This window comes from Nelumbo lutea, chromosome 1 (genome assembly GCF_056320005.1).
Source record: "Nelumbo lutea isolate HS-2025 chromosome 1, American lotus-T2T, whole genome shotgun sequence".
NCBI lineage: Eukaryota > Viridiplantae > Streptophyta > Magnoliopsida > Proteales > Nelumbonaceae > Nelumbo > Nelumbo lutea.
The window spans coordinates 217,618,208-217,638,797 of NC_142684.1; the positions used below are offsets into that span (position 1 = coordinate 217,618,208).

The window sequence follows — 20,590 nt, forward strand, 5'->3', positions numbered from 1 at the left end:
TACAAAACAATTAAAAATAATAATAAATGAATAAGTGTGCATTTGTCATTTCTTATAGGATAAATAAACTATCCTTATGGTTTAGCTAATGTATCTTTTAAAATTTTACTAATACTGATATATTTATTTAAAATTCCTAAAATACCCTTTCCACCTCCAACTGATGAACAGCTTCAATGATGATGTTTAAGAGCCATCCACAGGCGTGTATCTTTTCTTGTCTTATTTTTGATTCCGACTTTTCTGTTTTTGTTCAGACAAACGAGGAGAAGTCCCGTTAGTGTGTAGAAAATATGATTCTAGTTTCTTTGTTCTGACGGTTGGGTTCCAATCTGATCTGCTTTGCTCGTTAATGTCAAGTAGAATCTATGATGCTCCAATTCCTCCTTGACGATCTACGGGGGATAAGAAGGGGAAAGAGATGTAACCGCAATATGAGGAAGAATGGGACTGAGTCGTTCTTGTGTTACATTATCAGCGGTTTTACAATATGAGTAAGAACAGGGGTTGAGTCGTTCTTTTGTTACATGCGTACAACTAAAAGGAGATTGGAAGTGAGGTCACAGCGGAGGGATTTCGGGGTCCAACGGATAGAGGTGATGAAGGGGGCAAGGGCATGTCCACTAGCCGTTGTAGATGAAATCCCTCTCTCCCAAGTTTGAGTTCAACCAGCCACTGTAGGAGCGGGCACGTCCACCAGGCGATACGGGAGGTAGAATGAAATCCCTTTCTCCCAAGTGGGTATTGCACAACCAAATCGATTCTTTTCTTTCGGTAAGCATTGATTCTTTTCTTTTATTTCTTTTTTAATCATTAATTTGTTGACATATTCTTTTTGGGTTTAAACCTTAAACCCTAATTTTTGGCCAATATGTGATGTAAGAGCTAGAGTTGCAACGACGATAGAATGGATTACTATTGCCCGAGTGTGGTTATGATCAGTCATCTTTTACTGAATCGTGTTTTGGCCTGAAACAATTGCTGCAACAGGGGGTCTCAGCTGTTATCGTCCTGGACCATTTTATTGCAACGCTGACTCGGGCTTCTAACCAAGAGATTACCAAGAAGGAGCAACATTTTAGGTGGGAATTTTGATTAAAAGAAGAACGAGAAGAAAATAGATTTAACCGGTGGCTACCATCACCATATCAGTTCGGCCAATGAAGAAAATCAGGGGTACGGTGATGCTCTGTTTCTCTGCTCATTACAGTCGTGGGTGAAGAGGACGATAGATTCCTTTGCCTGAATGGGTGGTGGAAGAGATAGATATCCAGTCCTCGCGTACATAGATCAATGGAGAAAGAGGAATTACGAAAATCAAGGGGTATTTTTTTGAGAGATCTATAATTCTGGCGGTTCTGGAGAAGAGAATGAGAGGGAGGGGAAGAGATCTGGGAGATCAACAGATTCAGCAATTCCGGTGATTTCAGAGAAGAGAACGAGAGGGAGAGGGAGAGATTTGAAAAATCTACATTTCCGGTGATTCTAGCAGATCTGGAGAAGAGAACAAGAGAGAGGAGAGATCTACAATTCTGGCGGTTCCGAAGAAGAGGACAGGCGGGAGAGGGAGAGAGACACTTTTCGCGTTGGTCAATTTTCAAAGAGTAAAGGTTCACACTTGGTTAATTTACTAAAAAATAGTTGAAGAAATTTACCCTCTCTTATTTTAGGATGCTCGTTTGAATGCTGAATTTTTAACAACAAAAAAGGAGATGAGTTCTTAAAACAAAAAATATCAAATGCAGCCTAAATAACTAAATTATTTTTTAATTAAGATGGTGATCCTAAGACTGTTCATGCCCACAAAATGTAAAGATAAATAATTATTTTTTTAATTAGAAATAATCGTTCATGCCCTCCTCTCTTGCTCTCATTATTTATGTTATGGGGAGGTGAATGAAAGTCCTTGGAGAGGCAAAGGAGCTCAAATTTCGCCTTCTAAGGCACTCGTTATTTTCGTTATCAGCAACGTCAGACTCTTGTGTGTTGTTGGTTGTTCATATCCTTCTTTTATTATTTCTTCTTTTTTTTTTTGCTCTTGTTGTTTAGTTGTGCATATCCTTCTTTTATTACTATTACTACTACGTCAGAGAGCATGCAACGTCAGCTCTCAATATTTATGTGTTGTCGGGTTCTTATTACTATTATTATTTTGGTTTGAAGTTAAGCATTTTTTGGTTTACTTTATTTGTATATGGTGTACGAAAGGGTTCAGTCTTTCTTGCATGCTCTCAGTCTGTCGCTTATCCGCCAAGTGTTGTTTATTTTGTTCATTTGTTTCTCTTTGTTTTCTTTGTTTTCTGTATATTCTTTTAAGGTTTCGATTTACGTTCGTTTCTAATTAATTTGATTCAAGGTTTTGCATTTTTTTCTGCATTTTGTTTGGGTTCTAATAGTTTATTTCCTTGGATAAATGTTTTGTAGTGCATTTCTGAACAAGCACCTCTCTTACTTCTCTGCTTCTACATCTTTTCTTGTTTTTTCTTTTCCTAGTTTTCATAACATGGCTTATGATAATAGGCCAGTTGTTTCTATTCAATTGCAAGACACCCATAGCACAATATTTGACCATAAGTCCCCCTCAGTAGATAGATTATCAAAAAGAAAGTGCCACTTGGACTCTTTCAATTGGACTAGATTTGGCCCAATCCAATGTGAGTCCACTTACAAATGGACTGAACCTAATTCAGTCCAGATCCAATCCATTAAAATGTATATGAACTAGTGATTGGATCCAATTCAAATCAAATGAAACATAAAAAATTATATTAAAAAACATGATATATAAAAATTACAAAAATATATTAAAATCAAGAAAATCTGAAAATTACAAAAATATACCCTTTTGGCATTGAAAAATCACTTTTGTATAAGTGCTTTGATAAAAGTACTTTTATAAAAATACTTTTGTAGAAGTACATTTGTAAAAGTGCTTTTACAAAAGTGCTTTCATAGAAGTACTTTTGTAAAAGTTCTTTCATAAAAGTGCTTTTATAAAAGTACTTCCATAAAAGTTCTTTTGTAAAACTGATTTCATAAAAGTGATTTCGAAGAGTACTTTCATAAATGTGTTTTTTTATTAAAGTGCCTTTCTGTAAAAGTATTTTCATAAAAGTATTTTTCATAAAATTACTTTTATAAAAGTGCTTTTTGTAAAAGTGTTCTCATAAAAATGCTTTCATAAAAGTATTTTCGTAAAGGCTTCAGTTTTGATTGGTTTCAAATTGGACATGGATTTGATATCATAATTGGATTATTGGAAATTTGGTTTAAGTCCAATTCAGACCAATAAGAATATGGACCAATTTATTTTGGATTGACTCAATCCAATAATTATAATAAACCGTCCAAATCCAATTTAATAAGATTTGAATCGGATTGAGTCCAATCCAAAACCAGTCTATTGACACCCCAGCGAGGATTATACATTTGAGAGGGTTATTCGTCGAACTGCTGTAAATTTGTTTAGGCGGCATGAAAAGAAGTTATTTATACACTTAGAATTATTTTTAAGTTGGACGTTGATGAATACAACTATGATGAATACAAATACTATTATTTAAAATTTCATGAATTAGAGGAAGCAAACTTCTGCTTTAAGGCTGAAAACTTTCAATTGAGTGAAAAGGAGTTGAGGCATCGGGTGGTCGAGCAAAAGAATGCTTTTGAGCCTAGTGTCGGCAGCAACTTTTATGCCATCCATTAGAAAATGTGTCGTTTACTGAGGAACTGTTAATTTCATTCCTTTCCTATTTTAGATCTTTGGTGTAGGAATATTGGTTCGTTTTTCAACGATGGTTTTTTAGGGATTTGATCTTGTTTTTGAATATATTCTTACTCATACTATACAATGATTTATTGTTATTCTTCGATCTTACTGTTGTTTTGGATATTGCTTTGGGGTGGATTTGAAGTTGTTATAACTTTTTTTGTTGTTTCGTTATTGTAGGTTGTGACTGCCCATACTTCATCGAATGAATGCTTTAAATTAATGTGTACATGAGCTTTGATTTGTCTTTGCTTGTGATTCTTTCTTAGAAACACTTCTACATAACATTTCTACATGCTTTGGACTATTTGACCTTTCGGCTCATCCATTATTTTCAGTTATTTGTAAGGCATCCAACCATAAATGTTGTTATTGTTGTTTCATTTCTGATTGTCTTCTTTCTTGATCATAATGAACAACCAATGAGCAATTTGGGTTTGTAATCATTTTGGTACGCACCTCGCTAGGATTCAATATTTCCGTTTGACTCAATGTTTTAAAATTTTAGAGTAAATAAGTTTTCGTCTCTTTTCTTTTTAAATGTGACAGCCCACAGTCGTTAAGTGTCATTTGAAAAGACAAAAATATCTTAAGAATGTCACCTAATTCTCTTTATCAACCATCCAAATATTGACAATAAAATGAACAGTCCCAAATTTTAGATTCTTCTAAACAGTCGCCAACTTTTTTGAATAGAAGAGGTTAGGATTTGGAACTATTCAGTTTTTTGTCAACATTTGGATGGTTGATAAAAAGAATTAGATGGCATTCAAAGGACATTTTTTACTTTTCAAATGACACTTAACGGTAGATTAACGGACTAAATGATGGCAAGTACTGGGTTGTCACATTTTGAAAGTTCAGGTATTGGATTGTCGCATTTTAAAGTTTAGTAACCGAATTTTCACTCGAGCCAAAGTACAAGGTATTGATAAAAAATTTTCCTTTTATAAAAGGGTAGAATGGGTATTTGAAGAAACCACTACATCAATCTAACATTTTTTGTTTAGGAAGGTGACCAAAGGGAGGTTTTTATTAAGTTTCTCAAAAGTTCAGGGGAGGTATTTGTTAAAATGAAACTATAGGGAATGTTTTTATGATTGTTAGAAACTTTAGGGGAGGTCTTTGTATTTTACCCTTTTTTTTTGGATTATGATATGATCTACCTCTTGTATTTCATGCAATGTTTTCAAACTGCCATTGACCCAAACGGTCAGACCATTTGGCTTAAAAACCATCCAAACAATCGGTTCTATTTTACCCCGGACTTGGTCTTTAGCCAAAATATGAAAAACTTCATATTTTGTATATTTTATATGTATTTATATTATACATATATATATATAATATATATATATATATATATATATATATATATATATATTTAATTGAGCCTATGAAACCTTATAGCTCAATTTGGAAAGAGTACAAATACAATTATGTAGAACACAAAACCTTGTATCTTATATTATTTTGTATATATTTGTACTATATATATTTGTATTTCACTCATTCCAAAGTAAGCCTGTATTTTTTTAAGCTTAGTTTGAAAGGAATACAAATACAAATATGTAGAGTGTAAAACCTTACATTTTCATATTAAATATTAAGGAGATCATATCAACACCCCACGGAAGGTGCCCCATAGCACTTTCCCATGATTAATATGGGAGATATTCCTAATACACGTTGAGATGTACATGTGGAGTGTTTGTGAGGTGCCAATACGATCTCATCATCCCAATCCTCACAAAATTAGTACTCACACCTTTCTGCACACTTGCAGCCATGTATTGGGTTCGGGAGCATCACCCTGCCGTTGCATGTGATCATACATGTAGTTAAGGCTCAGTTTGGAAGGAGTACAAATACAATATACAAGATGCATAGTTTTTGCACTCTACATATTTGGTGCAACCTATTTGTCCCTTTTTTGTCCCTTTTTTGCTTTATTTTGACATTAATTCGAAAGCTACCTATTTGGTGCAACTAAGGCTTAGTCTGAAATTTTTATTCCTTTCAAACCGAGTCTAAGGCTGTGTTTGGTAGCAATGCAAATAAATTTGTATTGATATAAAATTATGGCAGTGCAAATGATTTGAGCGTAAATTCTGACCTATTTTTGTTTCAAATTTTAACTTATTTTGGTTTGATTTCAATACAAATGAAGTAAATTAAGACATGAAGCATAATAAAGTAAAATCCAAAACAAAATAAGACAAAAATTCACATTTTTTTTACATTTACATTCATATGCATTTGTACTAGTGCAAATTAATTTGCACTGCAACCAAACACACAATGAGATTGCAGAAATCTCTTGCAACAGACTCAACCACAAGGTCATGAACACAAGTGACTCAAGAGTCCTGGAATTGAATCAGTCTGTTGCCTGTATAAATACCATGGATGCAGTGGAAAATATACAACTTTGAAATCAAATAGCAGTAACATGTCTCTCTGCAAGGTATGTCAGGAAGATCAGACCACTACCTGAGTTTGACATATCTGTTTTTGGTCTCTTCTTCTATATCAGTATCATGTACTTTGACTTGAGTGATAATTTAGTCCCCGAACTTTAAAATGTGATAATTCAGTATTCGAACTTTCAATTTGTAATAATCCAGTACCGGATGTTAATTCAATCAGGGCATAAAAAGATGTAAGTACCCATAAACCCATCTCGTTGATAATAATTGAGTTTAAGTCATTTTTGAAATGACAAAAATGACCTCCACTACAATAACCTTCTCTTCAAGTGGGAACCACTGTTCACTCCTCTAACCTTACAAAGAGCAGAGTTCTCCCCACCAGTGCTGATATACTAAAATAAAGTAGAAAACTTCGCCGAAGAGCATCAGACGAAGATTTTCACCATTTTATTGGGAAAATATATATGGCCGGAACAGAAAGCATTTGCTGCCATTAGAACTGCTTCCTGTTGCCAGCACCGGGAGAAGACAAACAAGGTTTGTCTGGTTTATGTTAGACATTGCCAAATGGTTTATGTCTGGACGTAGAGCATCTAAACATAACCAAATTGTACCCAGGAAACCACCTTCACATAAAATTCAAACAATAATCACAACAACAACTAATTGAAATATACAGATTCTACAAGTAGAAAAGTATATGAACTTCACACACACAAACTCTACACGTATAGGACCCATAATGTTTCAATCAATTTGATTTTCTTTATCTAATTACCATGAGAGAGACAGTACTCAGTTCAAACAATGTCTTACCTCTGGCGCCGGCAAGGAAACAACGTTGACTCGAGCGACGTCCCCATGGCCACCCCACAAGCAGCCGATTGGTGCCCAAAAAACGCACCCAATGAAGGCATCGCAGCTAGGGCTGCAAACGGATCGGATCGGATTCGGTAAGGGTAATCCGATCCGATGCGTTATGAAAATTCGACTGATCCAAATCCGATAAGGATCGGTCGGATTTTCAAAAGCATAATTTGAATTGGAATGTATTATTAGATATCTGATTAGATTAGAATTATATTTATATTATGTAACATAAATAATATATTATATTATTTATATAATATAATTATATAAATAATACATAGAATATACATATATATATATATATGATATCTAAATAATATATAATATATAATATTTCATAATTAAACAATCAAACATAAAACAACAAAAATAAAAATATTATTTGAAAAACTATTAATTTAAAAATCCGCTAAACTTCCACTTAAAACTAATAAATATTAACAAAACCTAGCAAAAGATAAAAACATTTCAATCTCTTTAAAAAATCAAACTTAATAAACACTAATAAAAATAAGAAATTTAAATACAAAAACCATTAATTTGTAATTTTAATAATATTATGATTTAAATATGGGTTTGGTATATTGCAAATAGAGCCTTATTATAATGTTGTACTTTGTTTTGTTTATTCTTTTTATTTTATTAAATAACTTTGTATTAATGCATTTTTAATTAATTAATTAATTAATATTTTTGAATTAATAATTTTTATGTGTTGAGACCTTTATTGTGTATAGTACCCATATTACACAAGACTTTAATAAAATAGAGGACCCATTAAAAGTGATGTAAATTAAAAATTAATGAAATTTTAAAATGTAAAACCCATTTTACCACAGATGAAGAAGACGAGCTAAAAGGGTTTGTGTTGGCCCATACAAAATAATAATAATAATAATAATAATAATAATAATAATAATCTATATATAATTTGAAACCTAATAACTATAATTAATAAAAATACTAGCAAGCTTTTATCTATCAACTATTAAAAGTTAAGAAATTAATAAAAATTAGCAATTCATAAATTAAAAAACTAAAATACAATTTAATATTATTTAAGTATAACTAATATTAGTAGGATAATTAAAATTAATAATAATAATTAAAAAAATTATGAACTGCTACTTAGGGATGATCATTTATAACTTAGCCAAACCTTAGGCTTAAGAAAATATTTTCTTCAAGCTAGGTCTAGCTCAAATCTAACCGTGCCCACACATAATGTGGGTAGTAGGGCCATAAAATTAATAAAAATTACTAAAGTTAATAAAAATAATAAATTTTATCCGCTTTTATCTAGGATAATTAAAATTAATAAAAAATTAGTATTGATAGGTTAATTAAAATTAATAATAAAATGTAACAAATCATTGATAACTTAGCCTAACCCGATTAGATTTATAAATTTCCATGCTCAAGCAACTATTTTCTTTTGAGTTAGTTCAAACTCAAGTGTGCACAAAGCTCGCACATAATGTGGGTAGTAGGGCTGTAAACGGATCAGATTCAAATCAAATTCAGCTACACCTACATCAACATTTGATTATGAAATTTCTAGATCTGCATTCACATCTAATTATTATTGTGTTGGGTTTTGAATTTTAAAGTATAAATGCATATATGTATAATTATACATAATATTTATGTATATACAATAATTATACTACATATACAAAATAATAATTTTTTATTAGACATGAATTTTAATCAAATTGGATGGGGTTAAATCTACACCCAATCAAACTATTAACCAGATGCAAATTCTAACATCCAAATTTGTGATTATCGTATCCGAAGTCTAATTGGTATCGAACTTTCGAGTCTAATGATGACCTAGCAAATAGGGTCCAAGCTAAGCAACCCCTAATAAGCTCAACTTGGAAGTTGTATGCATATATGGTAAATATTATTATATAATATTAATAAATTTTATATTAATATATATAGAAATGTTATATATTTTTTATATTAGATTAGAATTAAATAAAATTTTTTATTTGTAAAAAAACATAGTTTTATAATTAACATGAGCAAGCCTGTACACTTAGGGTGTGGGCTGGGCTTGGCCAGACAACCTTTAAAATTGCTAATACACTATCAAATTTTTTTTTGGGCTACACAATGGGGCTAGTCCATCCTTCATAGCTCCTTTGGTTTCAATATTATGTAAAAATAGTTAAAAAGAAAACCAAAATTAATGCATGCATGGGTTGCACTCGCTTTGGTTTTGTCCAATTACGAATGTTACGGTGTGTGTAAATTGGGTGGGTCGGGTCAGGATGAGGATCAATCCAAGCCTAATCCAAAGTCTTAAACCTTAAGTTTGGGATTAAATTAATTTAATTATGATTATAGCCTAATTTTATATATTTACTGATATTTAAGTATTTTAAATATTTAAGTGACATTACAAAAAAATAAAATATTTAATCATTAATAAAGTAAAATAAATAAAATAGAACATTAACAAATAATATGGAAAAATTAATTATTTTATTAAGTAATTAGCAATAATTTATTATTTTTGCTAAAAAAATTAATATAATTAATCCAAAGTACTAAATTACTAAATTAGAAAAATATTTTTGTAACAAATTCTTGAAATAAAGATTTAATTATTTTAAACAACATTGCATTCTTTCCTTAGTTATAAGTTTTGGTTATTTCACTTTCCTTGATAAATCCCGTGCATCGCATGGGTCCCTGGTGATTATGCATTGCATGGTAATGGATGTGTATAACTCCATATCCATGACCCTTCCATTAGATGTCACCAATTTGTTGATTACTTCATGTACGTGGTAAGCCTTGTGGTAAGATCTATGGGTTCGTTTGATTCATAATCGAAATTGGAATGGTTTATTCCCCTAATCTGTTTGGTTCAAACAGAAAAGGGAATGAAAATTAAAATCATTGGAAATGATATTTCATTCTCAAGGGAGGGGGAGGGATTGGCCATTCCCTCAAATGGGGGAATGCCATTCCACCAAGAATAAGAATAGGATTCTAACACCCCCCAACCAAATAGTTGGAATCGAAATAGAGCCCCATAAATATCTAATGATGTTGAAATTTGATTTATGGGTCAAACTATTATATCCTAATTCGTTTTTAAAACCTTGGATTAGACCTACTATTTCGAAATAAGTTCTCTAAAATTTCAAGTTGACGAGCTACCTGTCAGCCACGTTATTGAGATACTAGTAATTTGGCATGTGCGTTGTACATGAGAAATTTTTCTTCATATTAATTACTTAAATTTTAGATATATCATAATTAAGATAGAAATTGAATAATAATAAAAGTAACAATATAATTAAAAACAAAATTAAATGCTTGTAGTAAATTTATACATACATTGCACGTAAAAATTTTAAATTACAAACAATTATTATTATTATTATTATTTGTATTATTATTATTATTATTATTATTATTATTATTATTATTAAATTTTGTTTTCATTGCTATCAACCTATCATAAATAAAAATAATTTTTATTTTAACAAGCGCTTTTGTTTAATATGATGTAACATTAGAAATGTTCCGAAATGTTTTATTTCAATTATGATATCATGAGTTTCTTTGAAAAGATGGATCGTTGACCCACCATCTAGATATGAAAATAGATTAATTTTCTTTGTGATTAGTTTTAAATTATATATTTCATCTACAATAGATAAATATTTTTTACTTATTACACTTAATTTTTGTTTGAAATTATTAATTATTTTTTTGTATCATATATTTTATTTATTTTAATTTTTTATTATTTAATTCCGGCATTATTTATTAACCAATTTGACCCTAAATGGTTAAATTGCTTACCCACCACCGAGAGGAAAGAAAATGGTTTTATTTTCAAACTACTTTTCAAAATATTTATAGTTATACTATTAAAATTAATGTTATGGATTTAATTAATAGAATTTAATGATGAGAAAAGTATATCTTAAATATAGGATTTAATAAGAGAATATACCTTAGATATGAGATTTAATGGGAGAATAGGAAAATAGTTTTATTTCCAATTTAAATCTTACATTCCATTTTCATCATTAATAAAAATATTTATTATTTATCATACTTATTATTGTTTAATATGTCAAATATATGATGTTAAAAATGTTCACTTTTTTAATTTCTATGTTTTATGCATTTTATCTATTTCTGAATTTTATTATTTCATTGTGGTAGCAAAGATTGGCCTATTTGACCCCAAATGGTTTAATTTCTTACCACCGCCTAGATGAAAACACTATTTTTTCTAGGTAGATTTTAAAAGTATAAGTTTTTTATGTTATTAGAATTATTAATTTATTATGTATGGATTTAATTAATAGAATTTGATGATGAGAAGAAACAAAAATGCCTAAAATATATGATTCAATGAAGATGAATGAAAGTTAATACCTTAAATGTTGAGATTTAATGAAAGAGAATTGAATGCATTGATTATCTTAAAATTACCTATTTTCAACTCATTTAATATCAATAACCAATTACCCTACTTGTCCTCATTTTTTATCAATAAATTTAGATATAGAGGGATAAATTTTGTCCATAGAAAATTCCAGAAATATTCTTGAGACTATTCATACTTTTTAAAGTAGTATACATATACAGTCAAAGAAAACTGATGAGGGGTAAGTTGGCCCGACCTAGCAAATGAAGTACACATGGACTCGATCAGCCACTAGGATGACAACTCAGTAAGGGAGCCTTGCCAGCAGCTCGGGAGCTCGGGACCTTGAGCACCTCGGTACCTGATCCAATTCGGAGCCAAAGAACCGAGATGCAAGATCAGGGCCAAAAAACCAAAGCGCCATGTAATCGACTCTAGAATCTTCTCCAACGAACTCTGAGTTTTCCAGGTTCACGACATTCATTAACAAGGCTCATCCTCACCCCGCCCAAATTGAAGGGAATTGATAAACCTTATCAACTAGTGCATTGCTCACCTTCGGAAACGAAACGGGTCTTATCTACGCAACCCGGAGATCCCAGAGCCTTTTCATAGGATTCACGGCTACTCAACTATATAAGGGCATCAGTCCTCAAAGCGAAGGCATGCATGATTATTTGTTCACTAGCACTCTAGTATTCAAGTATTTAGCTCGCATCCATAATATTGTACTGACTTAAGCATTGGGGCAACCTCGCCGGGTTAGCCACCCCGGGTTCTCTAATCTATTATCTTGTAGCTTGTTCCAGCTCATCACACAACTGGTGTTCAGATCATCTTCCAGCTAGGAGTATCCAGATCGTGCACCTTCAATTGGCACCGTCTGTGGGAACCGATCAAAAGGTCATCCCAATTTCAGTTGCAGTTTTAGCTTTCGATTTATCTCAATGGATTCTTCCAGCAACACCGGGAAAATCATCGAGATGAATGTCACCGGGGGGCAAGATCAACAATCAACCTTCCCCCACGGTCCCACGGTATGCATCAACCAGTTTACTATTCCCCTTGCAGCTTCAGAGGTCCCGTCACTGTTCGTACCGTAGGGCACTACGCAAGTGAACGTCCCACTTCCCCCAGTGGGCATAACTTTCTCTGAGCCATCTATGGTCCCCCTAGAATCGAGCACTCCCAATTCCATGACCTCGTTCAATGCATCCAGACAATACAGATCCAGATGCAGCAGGGCCAACAATTCCAACAGAATTAGCAATACTACTTGTACCAGTAGTATCATCAACAGTTCCCACCACTACAACCGAACCAACAGCCAATTCCACCCCAACACCCAGGGTTGCGCCAGCGATAGAACTAGAATCGACCTGGAACTAGCCAGAATGCCCACCGATCCCCCCATTGGGGTGAGGGGACCTCACAGGTGTCGGTTCCTCCCAGGGGTTAGGTTTCACCTCGTGGGAGGAGAGATGGGTCTGCACACTCGTCTAGTCTTACAAGGAAATTTTAGAAACAAGCCCGAGGATAGTCAACTCAATACGGCCAATCCGGCACGACACTCCCAGTAGGAAAACAATGGATCGTGACGAGATAACAAACTGCCGAGAGTTCGAGGTGCGAAATCAAGGCAAGACCCCTTGGTGCCTCGTGATAGCTGGTGCGAACTGCACAACCAGGAGAACCCGACAAGAATGAATCAGAATCCACCTCGCGACAATGTCCGTAATGATGTTGAGATACCAGATCAGACTGAAGTCAGTAGCACCAACGCTGAGCCGTTGAAGAAGCAGCAGCGGCGACACGTCGCCCCTCGACCAGAAACAGTCCCCTAGTGAAGCCAAGCCAACAAGCAGAGCGAGCTAAAGAAAAGGAAGAATTGAGCTTGGTGGCAACGAAGACTACACCTCCATTGCTTTGTCAGTCATCTCCTCTGTCTCCCGAGCTCCTAGCAACCCCGATGCCGAAAGACTTCAAGGTACCCCCGTTAGATAAGTATGATGGGTTGTTTGACCCCAACGATCATGTGGATTCTTTCCAGTCTCAGATGCACGTAGCTGGGCTGACAAATCCTGCATGTGTGTGGTCTTCTCCACTATGTTCAGGGGGTAGTCTGAACCTGGTAGCGGAACCTCGCACCGGGCTCCATCAAAAGCTGGTCACAATTTGCTGATCTGTTTACTGCGCATTTCATTACAAGCAAAAAATGCCCTAAGTCGCAAGAAAGCCTTCTAATTATGGTTCAGAGGGAAGGAGAATCAATCAGAAGCTACATAAAGCGCTTTAGCGATACTTGTTTGCAGATACCGGACCTCGAACTAGTAGTGCAACTCACCGCGGCAAGGAAAGGAATCACCCATAAAGAGTTCAAGTGGCACGTGGTGGCCAAGAAACCAAAAGATATCATGGAGTTCCTTAAGTTGTCAGACCAGTTCATTGGTACCGAGGAGGAAATCAACCAAAAGATTGACAATCTAATAGTGGAAAAGAGGAAGAGAGAGAGAATGAAGGGACGAACAATGGTGGGCAGAAAAGAAAGAAGAGTAAGTCCCCGAGCAGAGGAAAAAAAAGTCAAGAAGTCAGTCCCCTTCACGCGAGCACAAATCAGGTCGACGTTTTAGGACCCCGCCCGTAGAGAAAATAGACTATACACCTTTGAATGCTAAGAGAGGAGAGATCCTAATGGCTATTAAGGATTTCTCCTTCGTCAAATGGCCTCCTAGGCTAAGTGGAGACCTAATAACAAGAAACCTGAATGTTTACTGCCACTTCCACAGAGATCATGGACACACCACAAAAAGTTGTAGGAATCTCCGCGATGAGATCGAGGAACTTATCTGTCGCGGGTACTTGAAGATTTACATCCTACAAGAAGAGAGGGGGCAAGAAGACCGACAGGGGGACCAGAGGAGGAATGCCCCCGAGACCAGCAGGCAAAATGAACAACTACCTCGACAGCTGCTAGAGGAAAGGCCAGTTCGTGGAGTGATCAATATGATCATCGGCGGGTCCATCATTTCCGAATGTACATCAGTAGCTGAGACGACCTCGATCCTCGAATTGGAGAATGAAGACGAAAGCCCGCCAAAGCGACCTCAGCTCGAAGAACTGATATACTTCACAGAGGATGACGTGCGCGGGATCTAGTACCCGCACGATGATGCTTTAATAGTGAAGCTAAGGATCAATGACTTCGAGGTGAAATGCATCTTAGTAGAATCAGGCAGTTCAACAAACATACTCTTCAAGGAGACCTTCGACAAATTACAGTTATTATTCGGTTGTCAGTTACTATTCCTGATCTTGTTTTTGCCTATTAAATCCTGTTATTCAGTTGTCGGTTGTCAGTTACTATTTCTTTTTTAATTTAATTTCACTTGTCACAGAACTGTATGATACATGATTTAGATGTTTGTTCTGTTTTGTCTTAATGGAGGTTCTTTCTGCTGTCTCTATGCAGAGACACCCTCATGTCAAACGAGAAATGGTGTCAAATATGATTTCATTTATTTCCAGTTTTATTTTCTGATTACTTAATGGTTGTTAGTAAAGCAAAAGCCTATTAATTACTAAATAATCAGGATCTGATGTTCTTGTATTTCCATTCTTGATCTAAAGTTGCTGTTGCCTGAGGCGCAAGGCGCAAGGCAAGGCACGGTGAGGAGGTCAGGCCTCTTGGTCGAGTCACAGTACCCGTGGAAGCGGGTACGTGGTCAAACATTGTACAATTTGAGCACACATTCTTGGTAGTCACAACTCCCTCTCCCTACAATGCGATAGTAGGACAGCTTATCATGCACGTTTTGCGTGCGATAGTGTCCACTTACTACTTAGCGATGAAGTTCCCAACTGACTATGGGGTGGGAGTCGTGCGAGGTGACCAGCTCGAATCCCGCAAGTGCTACGTGGCCACTTTGAAAGGAAAAGAAAAGCTGACAGAGGACGTCAAACTGCCCCAAAAGAAGAAACAATACACATACCAGTTTCTACTGCCGAACCAGCGAGAACTCTTCAGATCGGTGCCTCGATCAACGAACCACTTCAAACCCAGCTAGTAAATTTTTTACTTGAATTCAACTTAGATATTTTTGCTTGGTCCATGGCAAAGATGCCTAGGGTTGACCCAAGAATTATAACTCACAAGCTTAATATCGACCCTTTAGTCAGGCCAGTAAGACAAAAGAAACGCAACCTCACCCCAGAACATTAGAGGGTAGTCGATGAGGAGGTCGGGAAGCTCCTCGAGGCAGACTTCATTTGGGAAGTCCACTACCCGAGCTGGGTGGCCAACCCAGTTCTGGTGAAGAAGGCTAATGGGAAGTGGCGCATGTGCATCGACTACACCGACCTGAACAAAGCCTACCCGAAAGACTGCTTCCCGCTACCCAAGATCGACCACCTAGTGGATGCGACCTCAATGCACAAGTTGTTGAGTTTTCTAGACGCCTATTCCAGTTACAACTAGATTAGGAGGGATCCCGCTGACGAAGACAAGACTGCTTTCATAACTGAGCTCAGGCTATATTGCTACAAGGTCATGCCCTTTGGATTGAAAAATGCTAGGGAAACATTCCAGCGCCTTGTAAACAAAGTTTTTGAGACGTTGATCGGCAATAAAGTAGAATGTTATGTTGATGACATGGTCATTAAGCCTAGTTTTCAAATTCTTTGTTGAATGATTTAAATGATGTTTTTCAAATTTTAAGAAGATATAACATGAAATTAAATCCGAATAAATGCATCTTTGAAGTCACTTCGGGTAAATTGCTAGGCTATATAGTCAACCAACGTGGCATCGAAGTCAACCTAGAAAAAAATAAAGGCAATCCTAGATATGAGACCACCCCGAAAAATAAAAGAAGTCCATAGGCTAACTGGCCAAACAACCACCCTAAGCCGCTTCATGTCTAAATCGGCAGACTGATGCCTACCCTTTTTTAAAGCTATAAAAAAGAACAAGAACTTCGAATGGACCGAAGAGTGTCAACCCGCTTTTGATTTGCTAAAAAGGTACTTAAGTACCTCTCCAGTTTTAACTCGGCCTGAAGAAGGAGACGCGTTAAAACTATACCTCTTCGTAAGCGATGAAGTAGTTAGTTCAGTACTGATCAAAGAAGTAAATCATGTCCAACGACCCATCTACTATGTTAGTAAAGTTTTACATGATGTAGAGACTAGGTATCCGAAGATCGAGAAACTAGCGTACGTGCTGGTCATAGAAGCCCGGAAACTTTGCTCAGACTTCCAGGACCACACTATCGTTGTTCTCACCAACAAACCCCTGAGACAGATTCTGCTTTAGCCCGAGGTGTTTGGAAGATTAGAAAAGTGGTCCATCGAGCTGAGCGAATACAATATCCGGTATGAGCCATGACCAGCAGTCAAAGCCTAGGTCTTGGTAGACTTCGTAGTAGAGTGCATGCTCAACACAACGACCCCCGAATTGATCAAGCTCTTTCACACGATGGGAGTGTCAACCAGTGGTGCTCCAGGCCCAGTTAGAGTGGTACCGACCAGGGACGAGGAGCCCCAGATCCTCCACGTTGACGGCCCAAGCGAGGTGAAGCTGGAGTATGCTTTCTGGTTTGGATTCATTGAACAACTAGGCAGAGTATGAAGCGTTGATCGTCGGGCTGATCTTAGCAAGGGAAATGAAAGCGAAGCACCTCATCGTGTGCAGCGATTCACAACTAGTGGTCAACCAAGTCACTGGCGGGTAAAAAGCACGCGACCCAACTATGGCAGCTTACCTGGCCAAAGTCAAAGAGATCTTGCATAGCTTCATCTCCTGCTTTATCAAGCAAATTCTGAGGTCTGAGAACGCTAAGGCTGATGCCTTGTCACATCTAGCGAGCACGAGCGACAATACTATGCGCACTGTGTACATAGAGGACTTATCTCATCCCAGCATTCTCGAAGGGGCAGAAGAGGTCGCTCCCATGTGCAAGCAGAACCAAGCTGAATCGATCTGATCGCTGGTTATCTGCTCCACGGGACCCTACCTACAAAACGCAATGCGGCTCGGAGGGTAGAGCGTCAGTCAGCCAAGTACATCCTCATAGATGGATGGTTGTACAAAAGATTCTTCACGCTCCCTTACCTGTGTTTCCTGCGACCCTCAAAAGCTGAACACGTACTTCGTGATACCTATGAAGGCTTGTGCGGTGGACACTTAGGGGGTAGAGCCCTCACACAGAAAGTGTTAAGGCAAGGCTATTATTGGCCCACAATGAAGGCAAATGCAATCGAGCTCGTCAAAAAATATGACAAATGTCAGAGGCATGCCAATATCCACCATGAACCTACTGCTGATTTGAAATAACTCACCAGCCCATGGCCCTTCGCGTAGTGAGGAATCGACATCCATGGTCATTTTCCGCTAGCAACAGGGCAGAGGAGGTTCTTTGTTGTAGCAGTAGATTATTTTATGAAGTAGGTGGAAGTCGAACCCCTGGTAATAATCACAGCCCGTAACATACATAATTTCTTCTGAAAAAGCATAGTATGCTGCTTCAGACTACCCCGGGTGCTAATATCCGACAATGGGAAGCAGTTCAAAGATATTAAGTTTCAAAATTGGTGTGTCGAAATGGGGATTCAACAAAACTTCACCTCGGAGGCACACCCCCAAGCGAACGGACAAGAGAAGTAACTAACAGGGCTATACTTCGTGGATTGAAAGCTCGCCTAGCTCAAGCAAAGGGATTGTGGGTGGATGAACTGCCCAGTGTCCTTTGGGCCTACCGAACTACTATCAAGACTACGACGGGTGACACCCCCTTCAACCTCACGTATGGCACAGAGGCGGTGATCCCGGCAGAGATCGATGTACCCACATTGCGATTCGAGGCCTATGATGAGGAAACAAATGACGACGAGCTTCATACTAACCTGGACCTGGTAGAGGAGGTGCAAGACATAAACTACATTTGGACTGTGGCCTACCAGTAGAGAGTAGCTCAGTACTATAACACCCGGGTCAAGAAACGATAGTTCCGTGTTGGCAACCTAGTTCTCTGAAAAGTTATGGTACTTGAGCTCGGTGTAGGTAAACTTGGACCAAATTGGGAAGGTCCATACCGTGTAAGGAGGGTGTTTGAGGAAGGCACATATGAGCTCGAGACTTTGGAAGGAAAGTAGGTACATCGAGCATGGAACGTTGATAACCTAGGAATGTACTACTTATGAACCCATGACTCCAAGATAAAATTCCTCTAAGTCCATGGGACCACCGAACTGGTCAAAAAGACGATGGACTAGAGAGAGGACTATGAGTCACTCCCATAAGCCTAAGAGTTACGACGCCAAGCTAACAAAACATCTCAACACTACAATAAGTCCTAGTCGCCTCCCTGGCATAGGCAGACAAGTCCTAGTCACCTCTTCGACATGGGCGGATAAGTCTTAAATGCTTCCTCGGCATAAGCGCGACAAATCCCATTCACCTCTTCGGCTTGGGCAAGTGAGTAGCTCGTGCATGGACAGGTCGGGTACATACCCTACATTGTCCATCCACCTCGGCATATAGCAATACTGGGTTATTCCTGCTTGGAGTCTAGCTCGTTAGTTTGACACTTCGGGATAACCAACACTTAGAAAAATCTTTGTGAATCATTATGTTTCATTAATAAAATGTTCTAAATACATGGTAAAAAAAATATACAGAGAGAGAAGAACAACTACAACCCAACTCGGAGGCTCAGGACATGCACTATGGAGGGGGGTCCAAGAAGAGAAGCAAGAAGTATAAATCGTCTTGGGTCTCTTCGCCCCCAATAGCAACATTGGTGGGCTTATCAATCTCCATGAGATCGTTGGCGGCGTCGGCACCATCACCTCCCTCATCCCCTTCCACAGCCTCCTCACTGAAGAGGTTGTCGCTCTCCTCCTCCTCAGAGTCGGGGTCCTTAGCTGCCTCGAAGGCCATTTCCTCGGTGATCTTTGATGTGGTAATAGCACTAAGGTCGAGGTGAGGAAACTTACGTTGGGTCAACCACTTGTTGAGTTTGAAGCCTTTGCGGTAGCCCACCATCCTGGTCTCGAAAAGTAGCTCACGTTGTTCTGCCGAAGACTTTACTCCTTGATGGCCTTAATCTTCACCTCCTCCATCAAGCGAAGCAGGATGTCAATCCGCTCCTTCACCAACTCCTTGAGGTTTTGGACCACTCTCTTAAGGGTTGCCTCGCGCTCCTCCAGCTCCTCCTTCTCTGTCATCAGAACTGTCAATAATTCTTTTTGAGCTTGCGCATCCCTCAATAATTTGTTGTTCTCACTACAAGCTTGGTTTAGATCGGAGTGAGCCTTGTGAGATGATACCTCGGTTTCGAGAGCCCACTTCAAATTCATCTCGGACTAGTAGACCAGAGTGTGGATCGAAGAGTTCACCTAACAAAGGGAGAAATGAGATATAAGTACTGAGGAAAAATCTAAGTACAGAAAGGTTGAAGGTTGGTTACATACCACCATGCAGTGTGCCGCCGCTCTTCTTCCAAGCTGCGTAGCTGGTAGCTTGGCCCATTGAGTAACCTCTTCAGGGAAGACTGCGTCTTTGCTCTTGAGGAGACCAAACTTCGAGCTCAAGACACTCCGAGCTGGGACGTTGTTGCTCGATGGGATGGTCTCCTAAGCTGGTTGGGCCTTGGAGGTTGTAGTTTCCTTGGGCAATTGGTGTGGGGAAGCCCTATCCTGGTCCTCCTCGACCAAGTCGATTACCGGGGGATGTTCGGTGTTAGTTGGAGGTTCGGAAGAGGTGACGCCAACGCCCAAAGTGGGAACCTCCTCTTGAATACCAGCCTTCTTGCAGGCCCTCTTTTTCTTCTTGCCCTTCTGCATTCCTTTGAAGAGCTCGTCAGCAGAGAAGTCAGCCATGATAACTGCAACAAAGCAACAAATAGAGTCAGAGGCAATGCCATTGAAGCAAAACAAAATAAGAGAAATAGTACAATAGTTAGCGACCTACCGAGAGGACTTAGGCCGGCCTACGCGAGCTTCTGTTCGCTCATGAAGTTCTCGAACTTCAATGACTCTTATGGGTTACATCAGTCTGACCAAAAAACTGGGAGGTGAACCAAGAAGAAATCGGGCCAACCTGCTTGTGCTGAC

General features: G+C 37.6%; 1 long non-coding RNA gene across 1 annotated transcript; it reads left to right on the top strand.

The window, feature by feature from the left end:
- Nucleotides 1–219: 219 nt before the first annotated feature.
- LOC148881029 (uncharacterized) lies at nucleotides 220–1,650 on the top strand. Its single transcript, XR_016106451.1, has 2 exons — nucleotides 220–774; nucleotides 991–1,650. It is a non-coding gene; the product is annotated as an uncharacterized LOC148881029 (long non-coding RNA).
- Nucleotides 1,651–20,590: the final 18,940 nt, after the last annotated feature.